Source organism: Diuraphis noxia, unplaced genomic scaffold (genome assembly GCF_037042655.1).
Source record: "Diuraphis noxia isolate RWA-SAM2 unplaced genomic scaffold, SU_Dnox_SAM2 contig0001, whole genome shotgun sequence".
In the NCBI taxonomy this organism is placed as follows: Eukaryota; Metazoa; Arthropoda; class Insecta; order Hemiptera; family Aphididae; genus Diuraphis; species Diuraphis noxia.
Window position 1 is genome coordinate 10,910,540 of NW_028301711.1, and position 26,412 is coordinate 10,936,951.

The 26,412-nt window shown below is 27.5% G+C and overlaps 1 long non-coding RNA gene and 1 other non-coding gene across 2 annotated transcripts; one reads left to right on the plus strand and one right to left on the minus strand.

The window, feature by feature from the left end:
• LOC149059615 (uncharacterized) lies at positions 1-25,803 on the plus strand. The gene is made up of 4 exons (XR_016189632.1): positions 1-229; positions 13,998-14,137; positions 14,410-14,633; positions 25,303-25,803. It is a non-coding gene; the product is annotated as an uncharacterized LOC149059615 (long non-coding RNA).
• Positions 17,530-17,602, minus strand: TRNAM-CAU (transfer RNA methionine (anticodon CAU)). The gene has a single exon. It is a non-coding gene; the product is annotated as a tRNA-Met (tRNA).
• Positions 25,804-26,412: the final 609 nt, after the last annotated feature.

Sequence of the window (26,412 nt, forward strand, 5' to 3'; positions counted from 1 at the left end):
GTGTGTGCGTTCGTTGCCGCCGCCGCCCCGTGCGCGCGAGGTCTAAACCATGAACCAGACCGCGGAGATGACCCGGTGAGTCCACCCGCACCGGTGCGGAGGACGCGCGCGACCACGGTGCGGCGGTTGGCCGACACGGTTACACCGAAACACGGAAACACCGCACCGCCTCGGAGTCGGTGCACCCGCGGTGCCGGCGTCGCGGACCGAACGGCCTACGCGCACAACGGTAGTATTGTTATTACTATTATTATTTTAATGGCGCTTTCGGTTTTCAGAACGTCGTCGAGGTATTGACCTTGTCCGTTCTCTCCTCCCCCCGGTGTTTTTGAGGGTGTACCGGTGGTCTAAAATAAACTTTTTGAAATACTGGGGGGGATGGGCTAAAAAACTAAATATATATTTAGTGTCGTAAGTATATATAGTTCGAATTTCAATATTGCAAAAGTGCATCTCTTTTTTATTTTGTTGATCATGGACAATGCTTTCCAAGTAGGTACGTAATATTTTTTTTTTAAAGATGATATACGTACTTCAACGGTAAAACTTTTATTTTGAAATTTTCAGCGATTTTCAATTTTCTGGTAATTTCGTTAGTTTTGATTACAATAACCAATTGTTAATTTGCCATTTGCATATTTTACTACTTGCCATATACCTACTTTAAATTGAACATTTGAAGCAGGGGCGGTTTTAAGGTAAATACTTAGGGGGGTGCATCCAAAAATTGGCCGACTATATGACTGTATAGGGGGGGAGGTTAATTTACAAACATTAGTTGTATGCAAATTGATTAAAATTTGAGTTAAAATCTAAAAATAGAAACATTAATAATAAATAGATTATTGGAGTCAACCAAAAATATTACAAATTTAAGATATAATTAAGATATTAATTTTAATAAAAAGCATACGAGGAATATTATTATTATTTATTATTATTAAAATTAAAATATAAAATCTATATTTATTGTTTTGATTTTTTTGGATTTTTCAAATTTCAATTCTTCTTTGTTTAGCAGAAGACCATTTTTGAAGAACACAATTTATGTCAATTTTGTCAGTCAAGTCTTTTTCACAATTTAAAATCATTAATGAGTTTAAACGATTTGAACTTATTGTAGAGCGCAAACTATGTTTGATCAACTTTAATTTGCTAAAAGTTCGTTCACTGGATGCTGTAGTTACTGGAGCTGTAAATGCAAGGCGACATAACCAGTTTGCCCAAGGTAAAACTTTCTGTAGCTTGGTTGATTTTTCCATAACTTGCATAAGTGTCTCAGTATTTGTACATTGATGGCATAATATTTCCCACTCGGCTGCTACTGCATCAAAATCCATTAGCTGACCACCTCGACTCTTTGGAGGAAAAAGGTAAAATGCCTTTTTTAAATTTTCAACTGTTGCTTCTTCAATTTTTAATGGAACCCGCAAAATATTATACAATGGCTGGAGAGTTGCAACAAATACTTTAAGATTTTCTTTTGATAAGTTTATTAGAGTATCCAATACTTGATAAAATTGTTTCCGATAATATGTTTTATTTTTTATATAGGTATATATTATAAATTTTAAATTTCATTACGAATCAAATTGAGTTGAAATTGCCGACTCGTGTCGTCGATTTTAATTTGTCGACTACTTAGTGAGTTCCGCTGACGTTTGGGGGGTGTAGCACCCCCCCACACCCCCCCTAAAACCGCCCCTGATTTGAAGTACAATTTATTATTTATAACATTATCTAAAGATAGTTTACTAAATCGTTTTCCTTGATGTTAGTATATAGTGTAATAGATTTTTTCTGGTTTCTCTATACAAACTATTGTCAATCGTTCTATGACACGTCGCCACATTACCTTTTTCATAAAATTTTCCAAATTTTAAATTTTGAGTTTTTTACGTTGAGTATATTATTTTTAATGTAGTTACCTATTGTGAAATGTTATTAACAAGGTATAAGTACCTTTTCTATGTATGTCAATTTTTAAGGATATTATTGTGGTAAAAATACATTTTTGGCTATTTTTAAAAGTATTTTCGACGGTTTTTCTTCCAGGCCATAGTTAAGTATTATAATTCATATTTTCATCATCTCAAAATTATGTCATAATTTATAACCAAATAACCAAAATGAACGTGTTTCATAAATGAATAACCTTTTATTCAAAAAGAGAGGTTAATGCCCTCAATATAATAAAAAAGTATAAAATGCGACTAGCAGGAGGCAGGGCATGGACTTCCAAAGATTCCCAAACGGTGGATCGCAATAATGATATATTAATATTATGTTTACGGTTGGTCGCGGAAAGTTTAGCAAAAGACATTTATTTTGGGTACAAAACATGTAAATTAGGCCCACTTTTAACTTTTTTTTTTTTTTTGTAAAAGCTTGACCTGAAAATTGCAGGTCATGAAAAAAGGTTATAGATTGTGAACTCAGCTCGATAATTTTCTCCAATAAAATATAATACGCATAACTTATTACACAAAAAATAACAAATAAATAGGTTTAAATAACAAAAATGAAGCATTTTTATTTTTTGTTTTTAAAGCATGATCAAAAACTAACACGAATTAGTTATGAAACCGAACAAGAAAACTTGAAAAATTAATTTTAATTAAAAAATAATTCACTACCAATATTGAATTTAGCATGATTTTCAGTACTGAAGCTGACTCTATTGTCTGAGTGCAGAATGTTTTTATACATAGAAAACGAACGTTATACACGCACTGAAGTGATCAGTGCATAACTATTCAAGCAAGAGGTTTCTTTTAAATCAAACTCATGAATCATGATATGTAGTTTCGTTTTCAGATAAAACGCCACACAGTATATTATCATTAATGTCTGGTAATTGGATTTCCAGCATTTGTGTTTTAAAAGAACAGTTGTAAGAAATTGCAGTTTCAATATCTCCAATGGCTTCATACAACTACTTTCCTGCATTAAAGACAATAGTTGTAGCTATTTTTATTAATTACATATTATGTATAACACATACAAATTCCATAACTGAGCAAAGCAATAAAAAGCAAAAATCAAAATAACAAAATCCGAGTCCTGCAAATAAATATAGTATAGGTACCTACCTATTCCCGATTCGCCAGTCGCCGACATCCATCAGTTCACCGACTCTCAATTTGACAATCTCCAATTTGACGAAGTACAGTTCAATTATAAAAATATATAAATAACATTATTTATTATTAGTATTAGGGTTTTAATATTTCATGAAATATTAATACATTTCCATAAAAAATAAAATAAAAATGTTTATCCAAATGAACTTTTTTTTTGAATCAAATAATATTTTCATTTTAAGTACCTAATTAAAAAAACACTTATTTAAAAAAAAAAAATCACATTTTACTATATGTTAATGCATTATAATTATTTTAATGTAAATTTATATTATATACAATTATTAATTTTAAAAATATTTTATAGCACAAAATTTACGGAAAATATCATGGAGTTTTTCAAGATAAAATGACAATTGATAATACGATCGATAATATATTAAATATATAATTTAATATATTCGTCTGATGACGCACCGTCTTTAATCTTGTAGGACTTATCTATGTATAATATAATAATTATATTATGTTACCTATATTATAGAAATCGCCATCAAACACGGTTATTATATTATATTAGGTACCCAAATAGGGCCATCACATGGTAAATTATTATGATTAAGTTACTTACATAAATTAAATTTATTAGTTGTAAAATATTTCGTCCCGGGGGGGGGGGGAGTTGAACCCTCCCCCCCCCCAAATATAAGGCCTTGAATGTCAATATTACCATCATGTAATAGGTACCTATACCTAATACCTATAATAAACTATCTTACGAGTTCACAATTAAATAAGTTTACATGTATCACAACGTGCGATAAATGTATAGATTATGATAATATTATATTATAGTTTTATTGCAATGTCACCGTATATAGCATGTCACCTGCAGCAATATCATTTGCTGTCAACGAATTGGGCTTTTCTTAAAAACTATTAAAATCTGGTTTTTTATAATCAAAAACCTGGTGTCGGCGAACTGGGCATAAGCCATAAATATATGACACGCACATATAAAAGACCTAATAAAAATCATCTTAAAAATAAACAGAAAACCTTCTCGTGATTTATTTAAAACATTAAGAGTACTTACTTGATGTAAACAATTTACACAAACAAACAAGCAATACGCTTTGATTGCAAAAATTATTTACTAAAAAGTCAAGGAGAAAACTTCAAAAAGAAAAATCTTGAAATACAGTTTGTCGGCACAAAAAAAAGCTTCAATGCTTTTCTTACGATTTGGTTTATAAGGTCTGTAGAAATGTGCAAATCCCAGAGTAATAACTAATTTTTTCAAGTATCAGTCACGCACTTTTAATGCAAATCAAAAAAATTGGTTGTAATGGATATGAGATGACGAGAAACCTCGACTAACCATATGTCTCGATATTATCCGTAAGAAAAATATGAAAGAGGAACAAAAAAAAAAACGACCGAAAACTCTATATATTTTAACCCTTGATAACTTGTCATTTATTATACAGTGTGATTTTTTTAAGCATGATCGTTCTATTTTTACGCTTAAATTATGCAAAACATATTAAAATTATGATTTTGGAAATTTTTTCAATACACTTGAAAACCATATTTTCGAATCCTTGTATTTTTTATTGTACCACTTAAGAATGATCCTAAAGAGATAATACAAACTTTTGTTTTTCAACTGTAAATCCCCTTTTTCATTTTTCATTATCAAGCAGATATATAAATTTTATTTTTTTGAATGAGGATTTTGATGTAGGTACCTAAATTAAAATTCAAGCCAAACATTTTTAAGTTCCTAACCTTAGGATTAGATTTATTTAGTGGCTTAGAAGATTTCAAAACATTAGCTATTAATATATATGTATATATATATTTATCAATGTAAAGAGTTTGTAGAAATGATCCAAGTTTAATAATAAACAATACCTACTACGTTTGACATTAAACATATTGTAGTTTTTAATGTTTTTATTTTCATAAAATACGTTTTAAGGATTATTATTCTTTGTATAAAATATACAATATTCAGTATTGTATTATAATACAATTCAATGATAAAATGTCTCACAATAACAATTTTTATCAATAGAATATTATATTATGATCACTTTTTGTGTGTGTGTGTGGGTGGAAATGGGTCGCGTAACCAACAAGCAGTAAATTTATGGGTCGCCATTATAAAAAGGTTGAGGATCACTGATCTAGGGAGTATCGCAGGGTTTTATTGATATTATTATTTTTAAGTAAGTTTTGACCATTTTTAATTTTTTTTTTGTACATTTTGAAACGATCATAAATAACTCCAAAATAATAATATCAATAAAATCTTCCGAGATGTACTAAATGATATTCTAGCTTTTGCATTTTATAAGAGGTAAAGTCAATCTAATTTTAAAAATTACAGAGTAAAATGTTATATTGTGAACATAAAATGTATCATGTACGTTTGTAAGACGGAGACGACAAATGTCTTTGTGGCGTCCTCGAGGGATCCGCATAATGTGTTGTTTTCGTCTGACAAAATGTAGAACATATCAAGAACCGAGAAGGCTATAGGAATTATAACTATAAGGAACGAAATTTCCATCACATAAAAGGGAGAATTTTGGCTGTGAAATATCGTTTTTATTTTTTCGATATCGAAACTACCACGAAAAATGTGATTCGAGTTTGAAAACCACAAAATTTATGGATTTTGAAACTATGAAAACTTTTTTCGTAAGTATACAATAATTGATATCAAAAAAATAAAAACGATATTTCACTGACAAATATGTTCTCAACTATATTCTTTATTGTATGTCAGTGTGGGGTTCTAACTATCCCTACAGCCTGGATAGTGTTTGACCATTTCATGAAATTAAATATTGAAAAACGATTCATGAATTTTTTTTTTATGAGTTTTAGTTTGACAAATAATAATTGTCATCATAACTTACCTTCACAATTTCATTGATTTAACAATCACTATAACTACTCATTAAAAATTGTTTTGTTTGGTTAAGTTATTGATGGTGATTATCATCAGTAATATTTGTATAGCTATTAGAAAAAATATCAGTGTCTCACGTTTTCAATATTTTACTGTGTGATGAAATATCTCACAAGAATTATTTCAAATTTCAAACACTAAGCATGGGTGGTCCTATCCCACGCAAAACAGTTTTTACTGTGTTGAACATTTGTAAGATAGAAACATCACACACGGGTGTAGTGTCTTTTTAAGACATTAAATTAAAAAAAAAAAACGTGTAAGCAGATGTCGCACGCCCTATATAGTAGCTTACAATAGTGGGTTACTGTATGAATGGTATTACATTTGAATTTAATGATAAAATACCATTGTATACGAAAAACGATTCTGAGCGGAGACGGTTTGTCAGTCCAGGATATTTTATACTATATTAATTATAAGTATTGGTATTATTTCACAAAAAAAAAAAAAAAAATTTAGGTACTTATCTATAAAATAAACTCCAAATTAATCAAATCAGATTCATTATGCATCTGACTCACTCAGTCATTCATAGACGGAATTTTATTTTATTGTATAGGTATATACAATTATTTCTTATAAAATGTAGTATTAATAGAAGTCATTAACGATATTAACTATAACAATTAGAATATAAAGTATACTCTTTAATTTTAAGTATTCACGTATAATATTTTAAATTACAATAATACAACTAAAATTGTTATTTATGGTTATTAAATATGTAATTTTATCAAAATCTGTACTTAAAATAACTATATAAAAAAAAAAAAACTATGTTTGTATAGTTTTTAGATTTTTCAAATTGAAAATGTTTATAAATGACTTTAAAATGTTTTGAAAATTTTATCAAGTATAGGAAATGATAAAATAAACATTTGGTATAAATTTCAAGCTTCTACAGTTATTCGTTTTTTAATAACAACAGTCAACAAAATAAGAATATCGGTACAAGAAAAATTAAGTGAATATCCAATATTGTAATTCAAATGCTCATAAAAATTCAATTTGACTTTCCAGTAGACATTTTTTATTTGATATAAGTAAACAAACTCATGAAGAATTTTGTATTGAATTTTCAAATCATATAGATAAATTTTTATACATTTCTATAACATTTTGAAGCTTTTTTTCCAAACGGATAAAATTGTGTCGTCGTTTATAAAAAAAAACGTTTATCTGTCTAGGATATATATTATAGATTATTATTACTTATTATTAATACTTATTAAAATATTTGACGTTCCGGTGGACATTTTTTTGATAAATTTATAAGGAATCTTGAATTAAATTTTCAAATCTTAGGTTTAAAAATAAAAAATTGTCTGAATTTCTATTTAAGATAATTTGAACATTGCAGTAATTTTCAAGTATTTAGTAAAAATTTGAATTTTAAATGCTTCTAAAAAAAAAAAACCTATGTATTGTTAATATTTTTCAACTGCTATTAAAACAATATGTAGAAGCTTTATATTATATTTTGAAGCTTTTAGACCAGAACACTATAATTTTATTGACATTAATAGAAAAAAAAATTTAAAAAGTTGAAAAATTAAAATGTCAGTAAACAGCTCAAAACTAATTAAAATATTTTGAAAATCTTATCAAATATAGAAAATGCCTGTTATATAAACATTCAGTGAAAATCTCAAGTATCTGCGGTCATTTGTTTTAGAGTTAAACCAAAATAAGAAAATCGCCAAATGCGAAATCTAGTGATAATTCAATGTTGCTTAAAAAAACTCAATTTGACTTTCTAGCGTGGATTTATTTTTGTAATAAAGATTGACAAACTTGTAAGAAATCTTGTATTAAATTTTATATTAATTTCTAGCTTAAAATAATTTGCGAATCGTCGAGATTTTTAAGTATTTTGTCAAAATTCAATCTTTGAATGCTTATAAAAAAAAAATTGTAACTATATATTCTTTTTTTTTTTTGAAAATTGCATGGTGGATAGAATATACTTATATAAACATTTGGTGAAAATTTCATGTATCTAAGGTAATTTATTTTAAAGTTACATCAAAAACCAAAATTGATTTTTAGATTGTTTATCCCGATTATTTAGAAAAATATTGAGAATGTTTTACTTTTAACCTCCCCCATGACAGACACAAAATTTTTTTTTTAAAACTAAAAATATTGAAAATTTCAAATGTTTATTAAATAACTTAATGAAAATTTATCAGGTACAGAAAATACCAGTATAAACACTCAGTGAAAATGCCATCATGTGTTTACGGCAATATGTTTTTGAGTTACATCAATATCTAAAATCTATTTTCTTAAAAATTGATTTCGCGTAAAATTCCCATTTTTCCTTAAGAGGACTAAATTTCTTTTTTAAGACTTAATTTCAAAGCGATTTATGTGTGTTTTGAGGTATAGACACACAATAATAAATCGCTTATTGTAAATTAAAATATAATAAATAGCCCATGATATGCCCTAGATAATAATCTCACCTTTAATTTTTCTAATACATCAGTTCACTCTAAATTTTAAACTAACAGAGCTAAACGCGATCTGCTGAGCGTAAAATTTGCTATGCTACGCACTTGTACGACGAAGACAATATACACATCATGCGGGTGTGCAGGAGTCGTCTTAATTTGTTTTTTTTTTTCCCCCGCCTCTTTTAAAGACTGATGGAAATTTCAAATTTTGAGCTCCCCAATACACCAACTATAGATTTATTTCACAACCGGAAAATCCATTGAAGTTGAATAACATCATTTCGACAACTTATCGTGTACACACACACATCATTGTAAAATCAATACACTCATCGCTCCACTCTGCAAAATCTAAAATATATTATATATATACAGAGTGTCCCGCGAAGATTTACCCATTGCGATATCTCACGAAATAATGGAGATGTCAAAATTGTGGTTTTATAATAAGATTCACAGGGTTAACAACTACAATTGTTTCATTTTTAAATCTATTTAAATGTTTTTGTAAAAAATTTAAAAAAATATAACTTTTTATTTAATTATTTCCAAAAAAATTAAAGATAGCCATTTTGAAAGAGTTTATATTTTTCTGAAAATATTGACGTTTCAAAATTTTATTTCCATTAATTTCCTGATTTTTGATATCTTTTCTAGTTTAGAAGAAATAAAATATGATTGTAAATTTATTACTATTAAGAACACGGAAAGTATTCAGCCGACCGTATGGGAATGCGCGCGGGTTTGGTAACATTATAGTGTTAAATAATTCGCAATTTTTCTCGAAACTAGAAAAAAAATATTAAAAATCAGGAAATTATAAAATGTATAAAATTTGAATAATAATAATATTAATAACATTTTGAAACGTCAATATTTTTAGAAAAATAAACTCTACAAAACTTCAGTGTCATATCCGTCGGGATAGTGAATTTAATTATTGATAGATTTGGGAAGTGCGCAGAACCTTAAGTTCTAAATAAAAAGTTTTCAAACGCGACAGAAAAAACGAACGAAAAATTAAGTAAAAAACGATATTTCTATATAAAACCAAATTATTACCGTATAATTTCATGACATTGTCACTGAATGTTTCACCATAATATTTTCAAAATATTTTGGATCGTGTTCAGCTATATTTGTAGGCGCATGAAATTTTCGATTAATCTATATTTTTGTAAAATTAATGGCGGTAAAAAAATTCTCGACATTTCGAAAAACTTGAAAATTTAATGCAAAATTTAATTGTAGTCTGTGTAAATTAAAAAAAAAAAATTAATCGTAAATTCATAATAATATTTTTGTACGAGCGTCTGAATTTCAAATTTTGACTAAATACGTAAATGGCTTGGTGCAAGAAGGGCCAATGCATATTTTGAAAATGTTCAGGAATTAAAAAAAACATATTGGCCAAATTTTAAAATTTACAAAAAAATCTTAAATTTGATTCAGGAACTCTAAAAATCCTATTACTTAATTAAATTCAGGGCTTGAAACCGGTATTTGATACCGTTTTTGAATACCGTTTAAAACCGTTAAAAAACGAAATCGATATCAAAACCGAAATCAAAAACAAAAAAAATCAATAACGGTATTCAAAACCGAAATCGAAATCCTAATAACTAAATACCGATATTCAAAACCAAAAACGAAATTGAAAAAAAAAATACCGATATTCGAGAGCAAAAACGAAATCGGAAAAAATAAATACCGATATTTGAAAGCAAAAACGAAATCGGAAAAAATAAATACCGATATTTGAATCCAAAAACGAAAACGGAAAAAATAAATACCGTTATCCAAAACGGAAAACAATTTAAAATGAAAATATCACATTTAAACTTAAATAGCTAAGCTGTTATAATTACGGTCAACTGAGGAGTGTTGGGTCGTCCGAAGGAAATAAAGTATAAATATAGGAGTCGTGAGATGCGGGTAATTAGATTGCAAATTCACTCTAAAGTCTAGACTATAATAATATTTATATATAATACTCTATAAACAGTATTATATTCTATTCATTATAAGGAATAAGTAATAACCACGAATTAAGATATATATCTTAATTCGTGGTAATAACTAATAACTTATATGACGTAATAGTATGTAAATGTAAAATGTTGTAACGTATGCCTAATTAAATTGTATATATAACTATAACTGTTTAGGTATAACTTTGATGTAAGTACTTTGGTAATTTATTTTATAAATAAACAGGATGTAAAATAGGTTAGATCATATTTTATGGTGACAGGTGTATAATTTATAAATTTTTAATAATATTATCTCGGAATTAAAAATAAATTGATTTGTAATTTTTCACGAATATTTTAGTCTGTAAGTTTTATCATAAATTCTATATCAATATAACTTGTACACATTTGTATAACATACTGCCCAATATTACTGAGCACAGTTGTTATTCTTACAACTTGTATTTCTTACAATAATAAATCTATTATAAAATCAATGGTAATATTATTAGTATATTACTATATTTGGTCTGGTCCAAACTCCAAGTTGTTAAGGTCCCCATGACACCACACACTGCAGCGGTGGCGGTGGCGGTTCTATTGTTTTCTTTACCGCCGGTGCCCGGTGGAATATAATGACGCCAATACGCCATGACATAATAATAATTTTCTATGTAAGAATTTCTAAGTATTCACCAAATGTGAAAAAAAAATTGTTTAGGTATAACAATATCAATGTAGTCACTAGTCAGTAAGCACCCGATAAACAGTGCAGCAACTAGGAATTTGGCCAAAGTGCAGGTAAAATTTTGGGGCCCTGGTAGACAATTAGATAGCGTAAAAAGAAAAAAAAAATGGCAAATATTGAATTCTTAACTTCGGCAAGTTGTTTTTCCCTAGTTCTACTTCATTTTGGCTTCACTTTCATATATTTTTTGTACCACGTTTTATAGCTGATAATAAATAAATTAATTTGAGTAACATAAAACTTATCAGCTATCACCAAGTGAATAATAGATGGCTATACATCAGTGGTTTTCGAGAATAGTATTTACTCGTATCATAGTCTTATCACACCAGCACCTATTTTTCTTAAAAATTGTACTACACTGTAAATTGAGTCCAATCCCATGTACCAATGGAGTACCATTTATGGAAATTTGACCATTGTAATGAGAATATATACATTATATTCCCTGTATAATTTTTCAGTAGTTACTAGTAAAATATTTTATTTTACTTTTCAAATTGCTGTGTTTTTATGTAAGATGTAACTTATATTTTACTAGTAGTTAGTACACATCTCAGATTCATGTGCACACTTCAAATTTAGGACTGCACGCTTTGTGTCGCCATTATTTAAGGATGTTATTTGTGTCCAAATGGACACATAGTAAAGTCCAATGGACGCCCATTAGAGTAAGATTTTTCTGACTGTCCACTATAGAATTATAGTATTAACTATTAATATAATTTAATGTTGAAGTTTTAGTGGCCACCTCATTAAATGAAGAAGTCTCTTTGGGTGTGTGTTGCTCCCCCGCTAACCGCATTACCGCAAGGTGAAATAGTTTAATATTTTCAACCAGTGGGGACCACGGGAATCGAAAATGAACCCAAAATCGAAAAAAAAAATACCGGTATTCGAAAACAAAAACGAAATCGGAAAAAATAAATACCGTTATCCAAAACCGAAAACGAAATCGCAAAAAATAAATACCGGTATTCGAAAACAAAAACGAAATCGGAAAAAATAAATACCGTTATCCAAAACCGAAATCAAAATCGGAAAAAATATATACCGTTATCCAAAACCGAAATCGAAATCGGAAAAAATATATACCGTTATCCGAAACCGAAATCGAAATCGGAAAATTTTTTTTCGGTTTCAAGCCCTGATTAAATTTTATTCTATTTCTTGACATGGCTCTCATTTTGTTTTTAACTACAAATGTTTAAGTATTATTATGACATTGGCCCATCAGAAAAAAAATAAAAATTAGTTTTGTTTGACATTGGCCAAAAATGCAAATTTAAAATAAACAATTTTTAATAATTAAAGAACTTAAATTTATTACTTAAATTTAATATTAATATTCAATTGAACTTAATGTTAGTAACATCTGCATTTATAAATTTTATTAATTAATTTCGAAATGGCCAATGTTGTGGCTATAGATAATACGTGGCCGGTGTCGACATAGGCCCATAATAATATATCGATCATTAATTTATTGATTATTGTCAAACAGGCCAATGTCAAATCTGATTTGGTCTCACAGTATAAAAGACATTGGCCCTTTTAACACAAGTGACATAATCAAATTTTCATGACATTGGTCAAATAATCTCAATTTTGTCGTAATATGACATTGGCCTTTCTTGCACCAAGCCACAGTAATAAACTAATAACTATTAACCACGGATGTTTGGAACTTGCAAATTATTTTTATGTTGGAAATTCAAAAAAAGTTCTTTTTAAATCCAAGATTTAAAAATGTATTATGAATTTCCTAGTAAGTTTTTCTATCCTTAACGAAAAAAAAAATGTTTACTGGAAGTCATATAAAATTTTTATGAGAACCGTTTGAAGTTTAAATTTCCACAACATTAGATATTCACTTGATTTCTCATGGAATAATGTTTCTACTTTAAATTGTGATTCAAAAACGAATAACTTTAGATACTTAAAATTTATACCAAATGTTTAGTTTATTATTTCCTTTACTTGAAAAAATATTTTGACTTGTGTTAAGTGGTTTACCGACATTTTCAGTTTTCAATTTTTTTAGTGTTTTTTTTTTTTTTTTTTGTATATGTGTAAATACCAACAAAATTATATTCGTTATTGGGTCAAAAAGCTTAAAAATTTAATTCAAGAATATATTGTTACAACAGCAGAAGAAAAATATATCAAAAGTACATCATAATATAGGTACGATTTTTTATTTAGACATTTAAAGTTCGAATTTTGACCAAATACCTTATTGAATTGAAAATTTTCAAATAATTTTGTAGTTAAAATGTTAAAATGTTAAAAATATAAAATAAAACGTCCGACTTTTATATATCTAAAGTTTGAAAATTTAAAACAAGATTGCACGTAAGCAGTTAATTTTGTAGTAAAAAAATCTGAAAAAAAAAATATTAACAGATTTGTTTGTAGTTATTTTAAATTAAAATTTGGACGAAATTACATATTAAATAACCAAGAATAGACGATGTTAGTCGTTTGTTGTAGTTTATTAATAGTATTATTCGTGGGCACTCGAAACTTTTAAAGTACCTAGGTATATTATGTATATTTGTTTTTTTTTTACTTTAAAGCCCCAACGTTTAATAGGTTATTAGCTTATACATTTACAATATTATTGTTACATTTATGGATACTATTTGGAATTTTACAATATTAGAATATGATTAAACTTAGTACGTTCAATGTAGAAAAAGACAAAAAATTATATAAGGTTACAAATTTTTGATTTTTTTTTTTTAGGAATATGAAAATTTTTGTTGGGATTATCGTGATTGGATCCAAGTGGTTCGTACAAGACAAGTGATCAGGTATGTTTGATGGGACTTCACCGTTTTCGGTCAGTGTCACTATTCGGCCAATGTATAACATTCACGTTTTGGGTCAGTACCTACAGTTTTCTTTAAAATTTATAGTAACATAACAACTGAAATTAATATTATATAAAAGTGTAATCTTTCAAATAATTAAATTTTTATAATAATTGATAAACATATTATTACCTTAGTCGAATAAATTAAAACAATTAGTTTTTGTTTGAAAAAAATGTATTATTTTTATAGATTTAATTGTTATTCGACTAATGTGATATTATATCTTACAGCACTTTATTGCCAATTGTTTAATTTTATTGTTTTTCATACTGTTGTACTAGTTGTAGGTAACTATAGTCTATAATAATGGCTGGAAAGGGGCCGACCATTTTATGAGGTTATAATATCTGCATGATTGCGACAGTGTACAAAAAGACGCGTTTGTCAGTTAAGGCTTCTCCGTAGGTTGCACATTGGATAGATTCTTCGCGTTTCATGAGAAGTAATGTGTAAGCCACGTACACCGATTCACAGTCTGTTCATTATGGCTTCATGTCGTATATTGGTATGGAACGTTAAAAGTATATATATATATATATTTTATTTTTAAGGGGAACCCGCGGCAACATAGGCCATTGGGTATGGGGTGGTACGGTAGGGGTTATTTTTGTACATTTGTTTGTAGGTTTTTAAGTGGGTAGGGTTGTAACACGTGTTTGTGTATGTGTGACAAGGATATGTTGCTAAAAATCCCGGATGGTCACCCATCCGGGAGCTAGCAACTGCGGCCGGTACGTACACTCAGTGCGTTTCCGCAGTTTGAGCGTACGACCAAGTGGCGCTTCCTTGACCAATCCAGGGGGGGGGGCGAAATATTTTTCACATTAAATACAATAAGTACTCAAAAAAGGAAGTCATAAAAAAATTTATTTCATGTAATAATTTTATATTTAACCAGGGGGGGGGCGATCCAAACCCCCTCCCCCGTTGGACCGCCACTGGTACGACCGCGCCTCACCAAGCCACTTAAAGTATATAATTATATACAAAAATGATAAAATGCAAATAATATTAGGTTATTCATCTAACGGCTACAGTAGTAATAATAACAACAATAACATAAGTGTAATGTAAAATGTCATATAGGCTGACAAACCGTCTTCGCTCAGACACAATGCTATTACATCATTGAATTCAAATTTAACACCATCCGTTGCACAGTGACCCACTTGTAATCTATTGTACAACAGAGCGTTGCACCACTTACCAGCTTTTTTATTTTCACTTTTCAATGGGTAATTTATTAAAATTTAAAAAAAAATATAGCCATTTTGTAATGTGTTTATTTTCAACATTTATTGAAATCTTATAATTTCCGTTAAATTGATCCATCCAGCCGTAAAAAAACATTTTAAATTGAAAATGTATAAACTTTTTAAGATATTTTATGAGAAAAAATCAATAGATAAATTCACCGGTAAATCACCTTAAGAAATATTACAAGCAAGCACTCGAACATACTTTTAAATACCTTAAAATTTTACAAATTAAGCAATCCCTATCTTGTATACTTAATTATTATTTATTATTATTTTGATAAAAATAATCATTAATTTAAACATAAATATTATACCCTTAGTATATATATATATATATATATGTGTGTGTGTGTGTGTGTGTGTGTGTGTGTGTGTATTTGTGTTTTTTTTTAAATTATTACAGAATGACTCGAGTTAATGATGACCATTTATATATTTTATCTTGAATTTTGTTTTACAAAAATATAAATAATAAACAATAATCACAATATATTATTGTTATAATTATGTCTCCCACACAATAGTGGAGGTAAGTATATTAATCAAAACTGTAACCAAGAATAATATATCTGCGATGTTTATCAAACTACTTCCTACTAGGTACGTAAAATATACTAATTATTTGTAACGAACGCTTTTTTGTTATTCATGCTATCTCAAATTTTATTTATTTATTTTTTCATATATATATATATATATATATATTAAAAAGCCAACAAGTGATGTAAAGATGAAGCTCGATAGATACAACGAAAATCTCGATATGATGAATGAAACAGTCGTTCCCTTGAAAATCTTGAGATATGTAACGAAAAATTAAATTTATTTTTGTCCCCTCGATTTAAAGAAGTTTTTTTTTGGTCAAAGTTCTCACAATTTAAAAACTTTTTACGATTTTGAGGGCCTAACTTCGCTGGGAATAAAATGCGAAAACAACGTAGAAAAATTATCATATTCGCCTTGATGATTGCATTGTCCATAATAGGTACAACCGACAACACTACTCTTTTTGATGATGTGCGAATCGATTTTTTTTTTTTTGAGCAAACACGACAACCAACATATTTATTTTAAAATATTTAAATCTCGTTAAAAACGAATTTTGTTGATATTTTTATAATATTATGCTTTTATACAACGAATATCTATATGTAACGAACTTTGGATATAACGAAATAATATTTCCTCGCAGTCCCTTGAAATTCGTTATACTGCGAGTTGACCGTGTACTCGTAAATAAATCGTCTTTTTGATTATTAAATGATAATAAAAAAAAAATATTAGCTAAATACCTAATAATGATTGAACTCAAATTTCACTTATATTATGAGGATATACCACAGTGAGATCATAATTGGGTCAAATACTATTGTCCCTCTCTTACACGAAATATAATAATATATAATATTATTGTTAAGTATTATTTTATTGGGCACTTTTTGTTTACATATAAATTTTATTCAAAATCTCTTATGGCCAGATAAACTTATTATTATGTGTTTGTTTGTTTGATTTTCGAACAAAAAAAAAAAAAAACGTAAACATGTTTATTATATTGATTTAAAATTTGTATTTATATTTATTATAATATTTAGGTTTCATAAATATTGAAATAACTATTATAAAAATATACACTCGTGAGAAAAACTTTGTTGTATCCAGATAAATGTAAAATAAAAAGTGGGTAAGTGGCAAAGGTGGGCATTAACTGGTTAAAAAGTTAAAGTTAAGTTAAAAAGTTAATTTTTTTTTAACTATTTTAATTTAACTAGTTAGTTTGTTTTCTAATCAACTTATAAACTTAATTAGTTTATAGGTTAAGTTAAAATAACTTAGCTTTTTACATTTGATTTCAAAAAAATCCATCAAGTTAAAAACATTTTGAAATTTTTTTTTTTGTTTTTCTCGATTTTTTTGAAAACTGTTGGAAAATGTTTACTTTTAACCGCTATAATATGCACCAAGGATATTCACTTTTACATCGGAAACCATCCCCAAATTTTGAAAATTGAAGCATTATTTCGACTAGTTATGCTGTACACAGACACAAAAACAAAAACAAAAAACATATCATTGTAAAATCAATACATTCATCCCTTCGTTCAGAATCTAAAATTACAACGAAAAAGTATCAAAAAATTTTGCCCCAGGTGAGGATCGAACTCACGACCTTAAGATTATGAGACTTACGCGCTGCCTACTGCGCTACCGAGGCTTGTAGATTGTATAGACGTTTTATGTTATTTAACATACTAATTCTTGTATTAAATAAAGAATTCATATTTTATATAATTTACGTAGAATTCCAATTTTTGTTTATTAAATTGATTTAATTTACACTTATTGAAATTCCAAGATTTAATAACAATTATAAAATAGATGCAATATTGCAGCACTCCTTAAAATCAGAGCTTTTAACGATCTACCTAATTACATTAATTATTTGTTCATACTAATACTATAAATAACAAGACAATATATTACTTATTTCATTTTATTTTTAAAGTTCAATTAAATCGAAGTTATTAGAACCTGGTTTGAGCGTCACAAGGTAGAATCCTGATAAAATTCATCAGGATCCCGAAATTTTCAAATTACTTTCAGTCATTGGAAAAATATTATTAGGGTATATAATGGTCTTAATTTTTTTTTTTTTTAATTAAAGTTTTTAAAATTATTTGAAATGGTTCCTCGTGAGTTTTTTCTAAAAAATATACGGATTTAAAGTTTTGACTTATTCGTCAAAAATAAACACACATTGCATAATTAACATGCATATACGTATATATAGTGGCGCGTAATTTATTGTGCATTTATTGTACCTAATTAACACTAAAATGATTTTCTAGATAAATAGCCGAAGCTGTAACTTGCTGTACTTGTGCGTAAGAAAAATAAAAAGATTTGTAAGCCCTCCCCCCCCCCCACTCAACAAGAAAGAACCCCAAAAACAAAAATACCACGAATGCCAGCTTGCCGAGTTCTGACACGTAATTATAATAATAATACAGCAGAACTGCAATATGTGCATTAATATAATATATTTCTGCATCTGCATCCTGAAAACTATACGCGTCTTACACTTACTACTTACATTATAACTAAAGCCAACAATATTATGCTTTGCATATTTTTATTGTTTAGTCAAAAAAAAAAAAAATAAATAAATAAAATAGCTAGTTGATAGGTACCAACATTTTTTTCATAACCTAACGAACGAAATTTTATTTCGCATATTATTTTTTACATTTTCATGGTATGTTTTAGTATGAAATATATTTTTGTAGCATATTTATAGAATTCTAAAGATCACCAAATATTAATCACAGCATTAAAATATTTCCTAACTATAGTAAAAATATTTTCAAGAAAATACTTATCAAAATATTTAAAAAAAGTTGCGTAATAATAATTAGAAAATAGTCTAGTTATATTCTTTGGCCAAGAAGTTCATATTTGGAAAATATTTTATAAAAATCATTTACAAAACATTTTAATCACATATTTTCAAAAAACAATTTCAGAGACTTTTTAAAAATATTTAGTCAAGATTTTTATGTAGTCATATAGCATAATATTTGGTTGTCATAGGAAGAAAATATTTGTTCAGTATTGTTAGTTAAATATTTATTATTCAATCACTTCAAAATATTATTATTTCCCAAATGCTGGGTTGGTATTCGTTTATAATTCGTTTATAAAAACGCAGGCAAGGTTAGAAATTTAGAATGGTTAGATGACTAATCTTGACCGCTAACATAATAATTATGGCCCAACAATTATATGCACTTATAATAATGTGAAGGTGTTTAAAAAAAATAAAAATAATTAATGGTTTTCATATTGTTACAAAAATTTCAAAAGTATTATTTGGTGATGTATCCGCACGTTAGAAGATATCCGATATACCAGAAGATTTGACAAGCAACGATCTGTTACATTGTACATAAATATACGCACACAATAACATCACATCCGTTAATGTGATGGCTCTGTTTATGCTTTTTTTCACGCCAAAAAAAAAAAAAAATTGTTCGAATACAATCGACGCTCAATGTTGTTTGAAAAATTGAAAACTTATCCAAATCATTGATGATTGTTCAATGCAATAACATCGGAGATAAATAAAACATTCATCATTTGATTTTGAAATTTATTAATAGCATTTTTGTTTGTCACAAGAGATGTGTATTACAATCGATAAAAAAATAATCATAAATAAATCATTATATAAAAATAAAACATTTAATTAAAATGGAATATTACAATTAAAAAAATTTTTAGAGCATATTTGGGTAATTTCTAGGGTATAATTGCATACACATTTTATAAATTTTTAGGGCATATAATTGTTATATAACCATGATAGGACATATTCCTTAAATGAGACCATATATGTAGACGTGTTCAGACTTTTCAGGTGGTCGAAGGGCACAACTCATTTTTAAGTCATGAGACCTATTTTTTTTAGTCATGAAACATTTATTTTTTAAGTAAAACCACTAGCAATGATAGAAATATTAACTATGACCAAAAAGTATATAACCATTTCACATTTCCAAAACAATAAAAATATAACATTTAAAACTAAAATTAAAACACAATATAGTAAATTATTGATGAAAATAAAGTGTTTAAAAATCCATTCTTTCGAGTTTCAGTCAAAAGTTTAAATTATTTTAACAAGTCGAACAATATAAAAACACTTTTTTTAAATAACCATTTGGGGGACATTAGGGGCTAAGCCCCCCAAACATTTCCTATATGTTGTATTAATAGCTTATAAAATATTATTTGTTGGGTTTTAGCCCAACCGCCTCCAAATCTCAAACACTATTTGCGCCTATGATGATAATCGGTAATATTAGACGTTTTCGATTGATAAAACCATTACCAAATTATCACAATTTAGATAGGTAATATTTTACTTAATCTTTAATATTATGATTATTTTCATAGCACAAGACGTGGTACTGTGGTAAATGATCAGGTTATAGAGAATTGACGAACATATACCATATAATATACCTATTATACCATAATAGCCCTGATTACTAAGGCTGTGAGTTTAATGCACTGAGATAAACCTTAAAAAATACATTTAAATACCATGAAATAAGCACTTAAAATGAAAAAATGCATTTAACATGCTAAAAATTATTGGATAAAATGCACCTAGAATGGTTTTTAATTAAATTTGTATGTTTATATTGATATTAGCATATGTATTATATGCATACAAATTTATTTATTTGAAAAAAAATATATAAAAAATTATATTTAATATGAACTTGTCTAGCGATCATTGCCTTATTATATCGAATCATTATCGTTAGGTACCTAACGTAATGTACAACGTGTATAAAATCGGTGGAGTACGATTGCGCGCGTTTTACCTTTTTGGGCATACGATTGCGCGCGATGCCGGAATAAAAAAGAACATGCTTTTGACTATTCAAAAGCGTACGATTGCGCGTGAAATTGGATGCGACGTTGCCAATTTATTATTAAAATTTAAAATAATTATTATTATAAAAAAAATTATAAAAAAATTTGTTATTTGTCGTATATGTTGTTATTGTATTCATTTCTAATAACATTATAAACGTGGCATCACGTGTCAATTAATCAGTCAATAAAAAATAGTACAAATAGTTACAAAAAATAACAGATACTTTATATTCACACTTAGTCTACATAAAAAGTTCGGATATTTACCATGCACCTATAATCTGTATATTTGGCAACGTTGATTAGAAGCAAAAATAATTTAGCACGCGCAATCGTACACCTAAAAAGGTACCGTTGATAAGGACCGCGCGCAATCGTATTACAGCCTATAAAATATTATTTTATAAAACATTAATTTGTTGTAGGTAAATATACAACCCGTGCAATACAAAAAAAAAAGGTTTTCAAAGATGTTCATATACGGAATTTAATTAAAAAATACCGGAAAATAAACTAAAATAGAAAAATGTGACGTAAAAAACAAAAAAAATGACCTTAAAAATTTAAAACGTGAAAATAAAATGTAAATAATGTAAAAATGTTATAAATGGGTACCTCACTCAAATAACAGTACAGTATAACATTATAAAATAACAAAATATATAAAGAAGAACTTTATCTGTGCCCTAACGCTTTTATTTATTATTATTATTTTAGATTCTGAGCGGGAGCGAGGAATGTATTGATTTCACCGTGATGTGTTTATTTATTTATTTATTTTTTTTTTTGTGTCTGTCATCACGTTTTTGGGCAGTAAAAGTGCTTTGTTTTTTGACTTCAGTACCTCGTTCGATCAGAAGGTGAATCCAGTTGGTACTTTGGGTGGTCAAAAGTAGTTCCCAATATTTTTCTAAATAATCGGGATAAACAAACTAAAAATTAAGGGGAAAACGGGAAATTTTACGCACAATCAGTTTTCGACAAAATCGATTTTGGTTTTTGATGGAACATTAAAACAAATGACCATAGATACATGAAATTTTAACCGAATGTTTGTATAAGTATATTCTATCCACCATGCAATTTTCAAAAATGTACGACTTTATTTGAACTATTCGTAGGTATTTGCAATTTTCAATTATTATTAGTTTTTTTTAAATTAATATCGATAAAAATGTATTTGTTAGGCAGAAAAGCTTGAAAATTTAATACAAGGTTCTTAACATATTGTTACAATATAGCAGTTGAAAAATAAAAGAAATTCATAGTCACATTTTTTTTTTATAAGCATTCAAAGTTTGAATTTTGACAAAATACGTAAAAATCACAAAAATCCACAAATTATTTCATACTAGAAATTCATAAAAAATTTTCTTTTTAAATCTAAGATTTTATAATTTAATACAAGACTCCTTACAAATTTTTTAATCTTTATCACAAAAAAAATGTCCACCGGAAATTCAAATTAAATTTTTATGAGCATTTGAAATTTAAATTTTTACAATATTGGATTTTCACTGGATTTCACATTCAGCGATTTTCTTATTTTGGTGTAACTCTAAAACAAATGACCGCAGATACTTGAAATTTTCACTGAATGTGAATGTTTACATAAGAATTTTCTATATTTGATACGATTTTCAAAATATTTAGATTTGTTTTGAGCTGTTTATTGACATTTTAATTTTTCAACTTTTTTAGTTTTTTTTTTTATAAATATCGATAAAAATTTATTTGTTGGGTAGAAAAGCTTGAAAATTTAATACAAGGCTTCTAACATATTGTAAAAATAGCAGTTGAAAAATATTAAAAATACATTGAAATTATTTTTTTACAAACATTCAAAGTTTGAATTTTGACAACATACGTAAAAATTACGGTATTTTTCTAGAAATTCATAAGAAATTTTTCTTTCATATCTAAGATTTGAAAATGTAATACAAAGCTCCTAACATATTTTCACAAAAGCAGTTGAAAAATAAAATAAATGCATAGTCACAATTTTTTTTTACAAGCATTCAAAGTTTTAATTTTGACAACATACGTAAAAATCACGAAAATTCATAAATTATTTTATGCTATAAATTCATAAAAAATTTTCTTTTTAAATCTAAGATTTGAAATTTTTTAATAATGTATAACATATTCTAGACAGATAAACCGTTTCCGTTCAGAATCGTTTTTCGTATGCAATGATACCTATCATTGCATTCAAATTTAACCTACCCTAGTCAGAGGCCCACCCAACCCCTTACCTAATGTACAGCACAGCGATACCCGCTTTTTTTTGATAGCACAAGCTAATAATTTTAAATAATTAATTTTAAAAAAAAAGAATAAAAATAATTTATTAATATATTAAACTGATAACTTAAATTGTATCCATACCATCCAAACAATAAAACACAGTGATACATTTTTTCTATATTACATGCTTTGTGGATTAAAATTCTGGTTATTCTGCAACAAATACAGAGGGATTAGATAATTATTCCGCACAAAACAGTTTTTGGTACCTATTTTATATGTTAAGTTGATAGGAGGCAAGCCGGTTGATGGATTTTGAATGATTACGTTATGATAATACATCATAAGTAGGTCAATGTGGTGTACTTGGCCCCCGGGGACCACCAAAGTACTTCCAAGTTTTGGGAGGGAGGACGAGATGGAACTATAGTTATCGTGACATCAAGCCATATTCCTATACATATATATATATGTATATATTATTATACATATAATACATATTCCTATATATATATATATATATATATATATTATAATACATATAATACATATTCCTATATATATATATATATATATATATTATAATACATATAATACGATGATACGTGAACTACCATTTTTTTTAAATTCAAAAACATGTCTTATCGAAAAAAATCACACGTCTCGATACAATTAAGATCGTTTTTTTTTTTTTTTTAAGAGAACTACTTCTTACAGAGCACATCGTTGGGCGATGGTATTTTTGAAATTAAAAATAATGTTTGATGAAAAATTAAATTATAATGTTTGACATGGGTACACGGCATATTGAAAATATTTCAGTTATATTTGGTTTAAAATACCTACATTGGAATGGATATTTAAATTTAAACCAATCAACAATAATATTGTGTTAAACCAAATACCTATTTGACAGGAAACCTTCTTAAAATATTTTGAAAGCATTAATAATTTCAATTTGCTATGTGGGATACTTGAGTGTTTCAGAATATGACAAATTTTCAATTGATGTTGTGTAGTTTTGTTTTAAGCAATAACATCAAAAATCAAAGTCCAATGCGCCTACCATCCCCTTTATAACGAAAAAATAAAAAACAATGAAATCAAACCACTTTTTACGAAAGTAAAAGTTTTTCCTTATTATTTAAGTGTTCTTCTGTTCTTCGTGCTAAAAATAACATGTTGCATACTTGGTTAATGGATAGATTGATGCGTACCTATAATAATAATAATAATATTTATTAGTAGAAATATAGTTTACAGTAGATTTAACTTGTTTTTCTGCTTCGCTTGTTGATAAACCTTGTGACGATAGACGATATAGGCATCAGACAATGTAATTTAAAATGATAACATAAGGTAAATATAACTATAGAGTAGTAATAAAATAAATAAGTGTACATAGGTTTAAACTAAATAAATTTAATAATGTTAGTAGTTAGGTAGGGAAAAAATTTTATAATACAAATAAAAAACTTACATGATTCTAAGAGGGAGAAAAATAAAATGGATCATAATTTTTTGTTTTATGTAATAGAACTGTTACTTAGAAGCCATTTTTAAATTAATAATTTCAATCGAACATGCTTTCTACAGTTTCGATGTTTCGAATATATATGTAATATGTATATATATATATTGAGAGCTTTTCGTATAATTTTTTTCCAATTATTGTATGATGACTGTTATAAAAGTGTGTGTTATATTAACTTTTGGAATTATGAATTGTTCAAATCGAGTGTTATATTATTATGTTGTAACTTGTAATACATTTTTTTAGTCATACATTTTTTTTTCAAAATAGAGCTGTTTGACAATATTAGAGTTAAAATTTATACAAGTTAAACGTATGAAAAAAATTGTAAGGATCATAAATAATTTAGGATTTACTTATGTCTGCATATTTCTAAAATAATATTTCCAAAAACGATTTTAACGTTTCAAATAATTATTAATCCAAATAAATAATGACATTTTAGAAAAATATCAAATGATATACTGCACATGTAGTGCATGCGTCTAAAAATTATATTAAAACATTTTTTAATTTTTAATATTGATAAAAATATTTGATTTGATTTTTCGAGCCATTCTGTTATACTTTGTATATAAAGTTCTATATGATTGCAAAAATGCAAACTATTTGAAAAAATTGAATTCAATGTGTTATCTTTTTATATTAATCAATAAGTTATTAACAATAACTTTTTTTTAAAGGGCGATTTAGATATGAGTCTTCAACATAGTACAGAAGCAGCAAAAATTGTACAGATCAAACTACGTATGTGACATTCCACAAATATTGTGCAATGCAAATGGCACATTTGAACTAAGAGGTGTCATAAGTTTTTTGCCTGGAAAAAGTAAACTAAGGAGCTTAGTTGGAAACTACACAGCATACGTTAAAAGAGGGGCATCAAATAATTGGGAAATATTTGATGATCTCAAAAAAAAACCGATTCCCGTAAAAAGCACGACAAAAGTCAGTTGTGAATTTTTATTGTATACAATTTAATATGTCAAAATTTTTTTGTTATATAGATTTTATTAACATGTAAAAAAAAGTTATTCCTACCTATGTATAAAATTCATTTTAAAAAGTATAAACTAATGTATAAAAAGTTATTTCAATTTTTATAATATAATCGCTACAATATTAAAATGCAAACAATTTTAATAATTTAATCAAATTGAAAAATCGTTTCTACACTGATAATTAAAAATTAACCAATTTAAACAACTATTTGAATTTAGAAAACTAAATTATCAAATTCGTAGTTTTAGAAAAATAGTTATAATAAACAAATCGATATCCGAGAAAATAGCTGCATTGCTACATATTGGCGTAGAAGCGATTATGCAGTTCCAGTTATTTCGTGTAGTGGGGGGGGGGGGGGCTGGAGACACGTGCAAATTAGAAAAACGGATTTTGCGAACCAACGAATGACGGTAGAGTTTCGGGACCAAATTTTGTCGCAATCGGTCCAGCTGCTTAAGAATGTATATTATAGGACTAACAGATAAATATATATAACCATCACTAATAACACAGAACAATAATAACCGCTAATAATAACCGTCACTAAAGCAACCATTTATAAATAAACAAAAATGTCCATCCTAAAAATAAGTCCAGCTGCTCTCGAGAGCAGTTGTTTGTTTAAATGGTTGCCTTTGAATACCAAAACATATTAATATTATTTATTTTATTTTTTACTGGGCAGATGGCGCCACTTTAATTTCATCACACCCTCATCATATTTCTCTAACCCGATAACTTTCTCAAATTTTTCATCCGTAAGAACCTTCTCCTGGCAATTATGACCC